Consider the following 9,216-nt stretch of genomic DNA (forward strand, 5'->3'; position numbering starts at 1 on the left):
GGAAATATTCATTCAATAATCACTTATTTATCAGGCTATACCCTAGAGCTGGAAAATAGTCCTGTTGAGTGATAAAAACATATAAAGTTATAACTCTATAGAAATGAAATATGTTATGGGGGAACACAAAGAAGGGAAAGAGTAACAGCAAATCCATGTAAAGATGCACCATGTTTCTAAATGCTTCTACCTACTTTAGTTATACATAAATCTAAAGTGTCTGCTCAGAAAATCAGACATGATGTCAAGGAGGATAAACTCTTACAAGTTGATGAAAGTATATGTTGTGGATACAAGCATGATTTTTTTTTTTTTTTTTTTTTTACTAATAAGCCAAGAGCTTTATTGATGCAGCAGGCACTTTACAATGAATCCAAGAGAGCCCATCTTCTCTTGGAAGACGGGATGTCTGTACAAACCCTCGAAGTTTTACTACTTCAAAAAAACAAGCTCTTCCTTCGACCACAGCCCTTGGATCTGTACCTGCCCAGATCGTCCCTCCCCCACGTGAAATAGGCAGAGCACACAGCTACACCCAGCCAACGCTGACCAGCCACTCCCGCAGACAGTTATGAGGTCAGTTCTGTGTTACTCATGGACAAAGGCATAGACTATCAGATCCTGCAAAGGATTTAGGAAACAGACAAGTTCTCCCTCCACCTTGAAAATAAAATACACTTCAGCAGATGCATGTCCTGGAATAGTTTTGTTGGGAGTTCCCAGGAAGATGGTCCATTGTTGATCCCTCTTCATCAGCCTGTGCATCCAAAATTCTTCTCAAGGTAACATGAGTCCTTTTATTTTTTTAAACAGTCTTTCTTGCTGTAAGAATTCTTATAATGGAGCCTAGTCCTCCTACTGCTAATGCCTTTTCATGCCACTGGAGTAACACTGCACTGCTGTTTTCTGTGGGCTTCTCAAACCCTTTATAAATGTACTTCATCAGCAAGTCAGTGCCATTTCTGTCCAGCGACTGCACAGCCTGCCCAATTTCACTGCTCCTAAAGTTTGTGAGCACTTTCAGCACCACGCCCTGGGCTCGTTCCTTCACGGCCTGATTCTTGGTGTTGATGGGAGAGTTCCGCAAGGCTGCGTGGAGTGCCCGAAGCATGTCCCCTTGCCGCAGAAGGCCATCCACCTCTCTAGGGTCCGGGCCTGGCTCGCACGGCGCTACCACCTCCTCCTCCTCCTCCTCCTGCTCGTCCACGAATTTGTTCTCGTCAAACTCATCGATATCCACCCGACGGAAGCGCGAGGACACCGTCTTTCGGGCCATGGCGGGGACTCGGCGCCCGCTCAGCTGGCTCCACTCCGAGTCCGACCTCGGCTCTACCCGGCTCTGCACCGGCTCAGGCTCTGGGGCGGGAAGCGACCGCCCCGCGCCTCCTCCGCCTCCTGAGCATGAATTTCGAGTAAGACCAAGACTGGAATCCTAACCTTACTGCTTATTAGTTGTTTGACACTGGGAACATTACTAAACCTATTTAAGTCTTAATTTCTTCATCTTCGAAACAGAGTGAAGACTAACTACTGCCAAAGGTGGTTGTGAGGATTCAATGAGAAAATATACCTAAGTTGTCCAGAGCAGTTCCTGGCACAGTAACGCTTCAGAAGGCAGCTGGTATTACGACATGTGAGAATGAACACTATCCTTAGGCTGCACGGCACAATGGCAACAAGTGTCTCCCAGACCACAGGCAGCAGGAGAGCTTCTTGACAACTCTTGACATAGACTTAGGTGGAGTCTGTGGCTTGGATTGGTGCTATGCTCCTATGTTGACCCAATGAGTCAACCTCCTATAGGGCAGCTGTTCTCATATCTCTGTTCTACTTTTTATGCAAAGCACATCTGTAACATCAAATACATCAACCCTGTATTTCTAAAGAAAGCCTGTTAATGCTTTTGTGTATTTGTTTGTTGGATTTGTTCTATTTGGGGGATGCAAAGGGATTCCTGATACTTGACTGCAAGTTTCTTTAGATTTTGTGTCTTTCGCTCCACAAAAGATGCACAATTTTACATAGACCTTTTCATAACATAGTCATCTCCTCTGAATACTTCCTGAAGAATTATCTACAATATTTGATAAATATTAAAAGTTTTTGAGCTTAAATTCTTTCTCTGTGGATTAGTACTATATTCCAACACCAACTCTAGATATCTTGTACTACCAATGGAGTAGATGTCCAGTAAATGTTTGTTGATTGAATGATTTTGCTGAGTGATTGAACTCTAAAGTCTTAAACAGTGTCCGTATGTGCAGCTGTGTAAACTCTATGGAATGAAACTCAAGCTTGTCCCATTCCAAGAGTAATAAGGAATGAGTTAGCCAAGTACCTCCTCTCTGACACATCGTCCATCAAACAGCCTTAACATCTTGCTGACATGAAAGCAACTTCAGGAGAACAAGAATACTGTGACAAAAAACAAAATCACTTGCTCAAAGGATTGAAAGAATAATGGTAAAAGTACCAAAATGTACATGTCTATGAATAAGGGGAGGTGAGAGAGAGGAGGCACTTGCAAGTTGTAAGTGAGAGTTAAACACGATTTCATAAAGTTCCCATGGTTTCAGCTTCACCAGTATAAAATTCCAGATCAACAGGCTAGGAGGCTGATGCACTTAAATTAGATCCCTAGATATGTTCCTGAGTTTAACAAGCAAACTTCTACCTTCAGACAGACACGCTGGGACAAGGAGGAACTGCTCCTCAGCAGCCAGTGCCTGGTTTTAACTGCCTTTGCTCCGGTTACCATGACAGACAGAAACAGAGAAAAAGTGAAACCTGTATCTTCTCATATTAATCTCTGTTCATACTTGTTCCAAAAAATAATTTTGAAAAGATTAGCTTGCCTGTTGGGGTTCTCAGAAAATCAATTGATTTTCATTTCTGACTTGGAGATGATTGGTTAGATACATTGGTTGAACGACATCCCCCACTCTTTCCTATCCTGAGCACTTTCCAGTTTAGGTCCAAATGCATTCCTCGCACTTATGTGTGACAGAAAGAAGCAGAAATGGCATTATATATGCTCTCCTGCCTAAGTCCAGAAAAGCAAGATGAAATAACAGAAGAAGGAACGCACCTAAACTCTTTGCAGAGTTTCCTATTTCCTGCAAAGGTATTTCCATTGGGGTTCCCTAAGGACTCCTCTGTCCATTTTTTTTAGCTTCTGACTGCTTCCTTTAATTAGCATCCAACCAAATCCTTCAAACTGCTTTGCCTCTTATCTAGAGGGAAAAATTAACTTGCAAAGGAAAGGAAAGGGGGATAAGATTGAAAAGAGGGAAGCTATACCCCAAATGCCACATTTTCACAGAAGCTTTCTGGAGCTAAGAAAAGGACCTGCTAACATCCATGAAGCGAGAAACCCCATTCCTTATGATTGTCAAGGACTTTTGGCCTTGCTTTATGGAAATCACACCCTGGATAATTTTGTTTGGCTTGGAACGTAACATCAAAGAGGAATATACCTTTGAGTTTAGAAACCACTCATCTGGGGCGCCTGGGTGACTCAGTTGGTTAAGCATTTGACTCTTGATTTTGGCTCAGGTAATGGTGTCAGGGTCATGAGATCAAGCCCTGCATTGGGCTCCACGCTATGTGGGGAGTCTGCTTGAAATTCATTCCCTCTCCCTTTGCCCCTCCCCCCATGTATGCATGCTTTCTCTCTCTCTAAAATATTTTTATTTTTCTTTTAAAGAAAGCTGTCCGCATCCTATGCTCTGGAGCTCAAATCAGCACAAAGGAAGAAGGTGACATTCTGGACTGCAATTCACACTCTGGAGCCTATATTCTCCCCTTCATCTTACCAGCATTTAATTCACAGTGAACTCCACGCTCACAACCTTTAGGGAAGCACAGAGGATTCTTTCACAAGTTCATCCATTCCTACCTCTTTGTCCTACAGTTCTTAAGGAAACAGAGCTGAGCACCAGGCATTTTACCTGAGTAATTCAAAGATGAGTGGAAAACATTCCAGCTCTAAAGCTAAGGTTTAAAGATTTACACTTCTCTTCCGTGGATGGTGACGGAATATTGCCCTCTGAATTTCTGGCTTTCTTACATGCTCTTCTTCCTATTTCCTGTGGCTTCCTTCCGTTCTCCTCCTTCTGTGCATGACTTTCACAGACTCTTATTTGAGTTAGCTTGATGAATGAGGCATGCTACTACCATCTAGCTGACAGCTCCCACATGCTATAGCTAAAGAGATTATTGTCCTGAGGATAAAGTAGAAATGTGTTCAAGCATCATTGTGTTTTGCATGGAAATTCCCTACATGCCTTTACTATTTCAAGGATAATTAATTAATTATTACAAGATAACTTTAACAATAGAAAAATGAAGTTTCTGGTTTCAGATATATGGTCTTATTATACCTTTAAATATACTCACATATTTTACAACATGTGTCTTGATTTTGGGTCCGGAAATTGTTTGCCATGCTCAGAGCTTCTATGTCTTCTATAAGGGACGTTCAGATATATTGTATACAAACTTAAACCCTCATAAACGAAACCTCTGTTTTCACGTGGGCAGCCTAACCCAGTCAGGAGCATGAATGATGTGATTAGTATCCAGTCCTCACTCTGCATCTCAAGTTTCAAAGACCTCTCCTCCAGCCAATTCAAAAACCTTCATAAACAGTAACACTAAATAAGGCACTATTTTTGAAATATGGCTTTAAGATGCAGCTCTGCTACAGCAAGTTAGGTGACATTGACTTGGCATTTCACCCCACTGGACCTCAGGCAATTTGCAAAATGAAGGTGTTGTGATGTGTGATTGCTCAGGAGCAGTCTAATTCTACCATGTACTTGTTGTGTGGATGTCTGCCATTTACAGTTGTCTGTCCCCACTACCTTTTTGCAAGGATTTGATACTTTTCAAATTTCAAATTTCAAATACTTTTCAGTAAATTCATAGAGGTCTCACTAAGCATAACTGGGAAAGAGTTCTGTAAAACATAGCTATTAGGTAAGCACATTATGTTTTCAAATGAGAGTTTTGCCTGGCACATTATAACTTCCATTAAAAAAAAAAACAAAAAACTATTACAATGATCTTAGAGAAAACTCAATGTATTGATTATATAGATCCATACACATACTGAACTTCAATTTTAAAGGAGGAAGAATCACCTGGCAAATGCCCTATGACTTTACACAGCCCTACATCCCCCCCTTTTTTTATTGTATTTTGCAAATACTACCAAAGTCACAAATCTTACTTTTAGAATTCTTCCCATTACTAATGCTAATACTCCTATGAATCTGTAAAGGGTAATCGAAACTTCCAAATGAAAGTCACACTGAACTTACTCTCTTGCTAAATTATTTTGCCAAAATGAAAACCAATAAAGCATGCACCAGGACGCTTTTGGTACCTATGACTATTTGAATGTGGGGTTTTGGCAATAGGGAACAACTCTTCTTAAGTGGTGAGGGGTTGTTGCTCATACATATCTAATACAAACACATCATCAGTGCTTTATGACTGGTCTCAGAAGAAAGACTTTTCCTTTTCATTCTAAGTAAAACAATATGACATATGGCGCCATTTTAAAACTTTAAATAGAGAGGTAGCTGGTGGAGTATTACTCAGAAGTACATACCGAAAAGTGAAAGATCTTGATGCTCCACGGTCAGCCCCAAGAGCAATGACTCCTGGGCTTAGTATTCTTCTTAGAGTCCAGCAGTAGATGTTCACTGTGCATTTCTAATTACTTAACTCAGGCTCTCTTTGTCCTATGAGGGGAAGATTGTCAAGGAGCAGAGAAATAGCAAAGGCAACCAGGCGTACATGATAAATCATTACATCCCTGCGCCTAAGTCAGTTTCTCTTAGAACCAGTTTATATGGCTGTGTGCAGAGGGAAACAAATGCATGTATAACTCTACAAATGTTTAAAATGTGTTATTCTTTTACACATTTGTAAGAGCTCTTTACTTAAGAATACCTTTGATGGCACATTGCAGTCCAAAGGGAAGGTGGCAGTCTATAAAATGTGTCACATGAAATGCTGAGAACTAGAATTTATGGTTGGTAATCTCTTGGAATGACTTTTCCAAAACTTCCCAGTGAATAAACCTTTCCTAAGCGAATCCTCTTCCTCCTTTGTTAGTGAGAGGATATTCAGTTGGGAAATGGAACCTTAACTCAACATGAGCAAGGTTTCCAGCTCGTCTTTATTATCTGAAACCTACAAGCGGGTGAAATCTTGCTTCCTAATTTCAGTGGCATGCAGTGGCATTATCATGTGATGATATGTAACAGGATCCTCCTTTTTCTTTCCCTTAATGCTATTTCTTTTAATGGAAAGAGGAAAATCCTTTAAGAAAAGGTTTTCTTTTTTTTTCAATCCAATATTCTGACCCATAAACATATAAACCATGCTATTAAAAGATATTATGACTGAAAACTATTAGAATAACCAGCATATCTACCACCTGAATTGTCTGCATCGAAGAGCTACACTGAATTCTCAACCATTTTAATCAAAGCCCAACAGTCTCTTCAAAGTAAGAATATAAAGTGATTAGACTGCTTCTCACTTAGTGAAGGAAATTTAAGTATGAAAGGGACGTCCAGCTATTCATATGTCATCTCAACTTGCTAGGATTTGTATCAAACATCAGTAGATTTTCTCACATCAAAAGAGCAGAATTTTATTTGGAAGTGAGTATGTACTGTGATTTTGGCCAAATAAATATACCCAAGTATATCCAAAAATACCCAAATATATCCATAAAATGGGGACAACAATATTCACTTCAGAGTTATTGCAAGTAGAAAACAGCAAGCATTAAATAAAAGTTAGTGGTTATCTCTTATCTTAATTTTTCCTTTGAGATGATGCTTAGTTTTAAAGATACTCACATTAACTCAAAGAAAGACAGAAAGTTATTGTTAGTGAATGTATCAGTCAGGAAAACAGAAATGCCCTGAAAATTTTAATCAGAGGTGAATTTCATACAAGAAATTGGTTATGGGGTGCCTGGGTGTCTCAGTTGGTTTAATGTCTGCCTTCAGCTCAGGTCATGATCTCAGGTTCTGGGATTGAGTGCAGAGTCTGCTTCTCCCTCTGCCTCTGCCCCATCCCCTCCCCCCCCATTTGTGCTCTCTCTCTCTCTCTCTCTCAAATAAATAAATAAAAAATCTTAAAAATAAAAAAGAAATTGGTTACAAAATTTTGGTTGGGTGAAAGAATAAAGGGGGGAAAAGGGCCACTACTTACTTAAGAGTCCAGAAATATGTATTGCTGCTGAGGTTGCCACCAATGCCACTGGGGCCTGTGGCCATCCGTCATCCCCACTTCTGTCTCCCGCTGCTCCCAGACCCATTCACTCTGTTGGAGGTCACAGTCACCCACAGACACCTGCATTTTTGGGCCACACTCCTGCTGGAACCAAAAGCAGAAAGATGGCCCCCTTCATTGTTGTTCTTGCAATTCCACTGCAATGCTTCCTATTGGCAAAACTTAATAGGAACCAGTCAGCAAGAGAGTTTGTGGAATGCAGTTTCTAGGCATCCAACCCCTCAGTACAGGGGAGGTCACAAAGGGGAGAGAGAGTGGGCTGAGACACCAGCAGACACTATCCAGGAGAATAAGTTAGTTACCATGCTAGCACCAGGAAGCAAGCAATGATTCTCGTTAAAAAGCATGGACTACACTTATTTCTTTTCTGAAATCCCAAGGAAATTTCAAAAAATATATAATGGAACTTGGGGCACCTGGGTGGCACAGTCCATTGAATTGAGCATTCTACTCTTGGTCTTGGCTCAGGTTGTGATCTTGGGGTCATGAGACCAAGCCCTGCTTTGGGCTCCACACTCAGCAGGGAGTCTGCTTGAGGTTCACTCCCCTTCTCCCCCATCTTCAATAAATAAATAAATCTTAAATATATAATGGAACCGAAAATGAGAAAGGGATCTATGATGGTTAATTTTATGTGTCAACTTTGCTGAGCTAGGAGGTGCCCAGGTATCTGTTAAATATTATTCTGGGTATGTCAGTGAAGCTGTTTTGGGATGGCATTAACATTTAAATTGGTAGACTGAGTAAAGAAGATTGCCTTCTGTAACATGGGTAGCGCTCATCCAATCTGTTGAAGACCTGAATAGAACAAAAGACTGAGTAAATGAGAATTCACTCTCTCTGTCTATCTCCAAACCAGGACTTTGGTTTTCTGTCTTTGAACTTGCACTGGAACTTAAACCATTGGCTCTCGTGGTTCTCAGGCCTTTGGACTTGAACTGAAACTTATATCATTGGTTCTGGATCTCTAGCTTGCCAACTACAGATCTTGGGACTTCTCAGTCTTTGTAGTCACATGAGCCAATTCTGGAAGGAAGGAAGGAAGGAAGGAAGGAAGGAAGGAAGGAAGGAAGGAAGGAAAAGAAGGAAAAAAGAAAAAGAAAGAAAGAAAGAAAGAAAGAAAGAAAGAAAGAAAGAAAGAAAGAAAGAAAGAAAGAAAGAAAGAAGGAAGGAAGGAAGGAAGGGAGAAAGAAAGAAAGAAAGAAAGAAAGAAAGAAAGAAAGAAAGAAAGAAAGAAAGAAAGAAAGAAAGAAAGAAAAGAAAGAAAGAAAGAAAGAAAGAAAGAAAGAAAGAAAGAAAGAAAGAAAGAAAGAAAGAGACTAAAGAAGGAAGACTAAGGAAGGAAAGCAGAGAGCAGAGAGATAAGGATATAAATACATAGACATAGACAAAGATACAGATATAGATATCCTACTGGTTTTCTTTCTTTGTAGAATGTAGACTAATGAAGATAATTAATCGATTAGAACTTGTGGTAAGTTCCTAGAAAGAAAGGTTGTAGATGGGATGATATTGATGAATAGACCCCAATAGAGAAGAGTGTATCCTGAAGATGCACAGACATCAGTGACACTGGGGGAGGCAGCTACCTTCTCTTGGTGGTGCCCAGCAGTTCCACCTGATGCCAAAGCCAGAAAGCAGGACGGGATTGTAATCAGTGCAACTGTTAATGGAGTGTCTATGTAATACCTTAGGCAAATTGTTCTTACCCTGTGTGAAGAAAGACAAAAAGCTGTGCAAGAAAGTATGGCCCAAATATGAAGTTAAATAAGATTTGGCATGACTTTACACCAATCATGGTGTATAGAGCAAGAAACTCTCCATTTGACTTTGAAACATGTAACATTGTTAATTGATCGGAGAGCTCAATAACACGGGACTATATTTTTTTTCTTT

The 9,216-nt window shown here is 40.3% G+C and overlaps 1 pseudogene; it reads right to left on the bottom strand.

The window, feature by feature from the left end:
• Positions 1-568: 568 nt before the first annotated feature.
• Positions 569-1,416, bottom strand: LOC112810962 (actin-related protein 2/3 complex subunit 5-like protein pseudogene; annotated as a pseudogene).
• Positions 1,417-9,216: the final 7,800 nt, after the last annotated feature.

Source organism: Callorhinus ursinus, unplaced genomic scaffold (assembly GCF_003265705.2).
Source record: "Callorhinus ursinus isolate GAN/ISIS: 27379988/994484 unplaced genomic scaffold, GSC_fseal_2.0 scaffold2, whole genome shotgun sequence".
Lineage (NCBI taxonomy): Eukaryota > Metazoa > Chordata > Mammalia > Carnivora > Otariidae > Callorhinus > Callorhinus ursinus.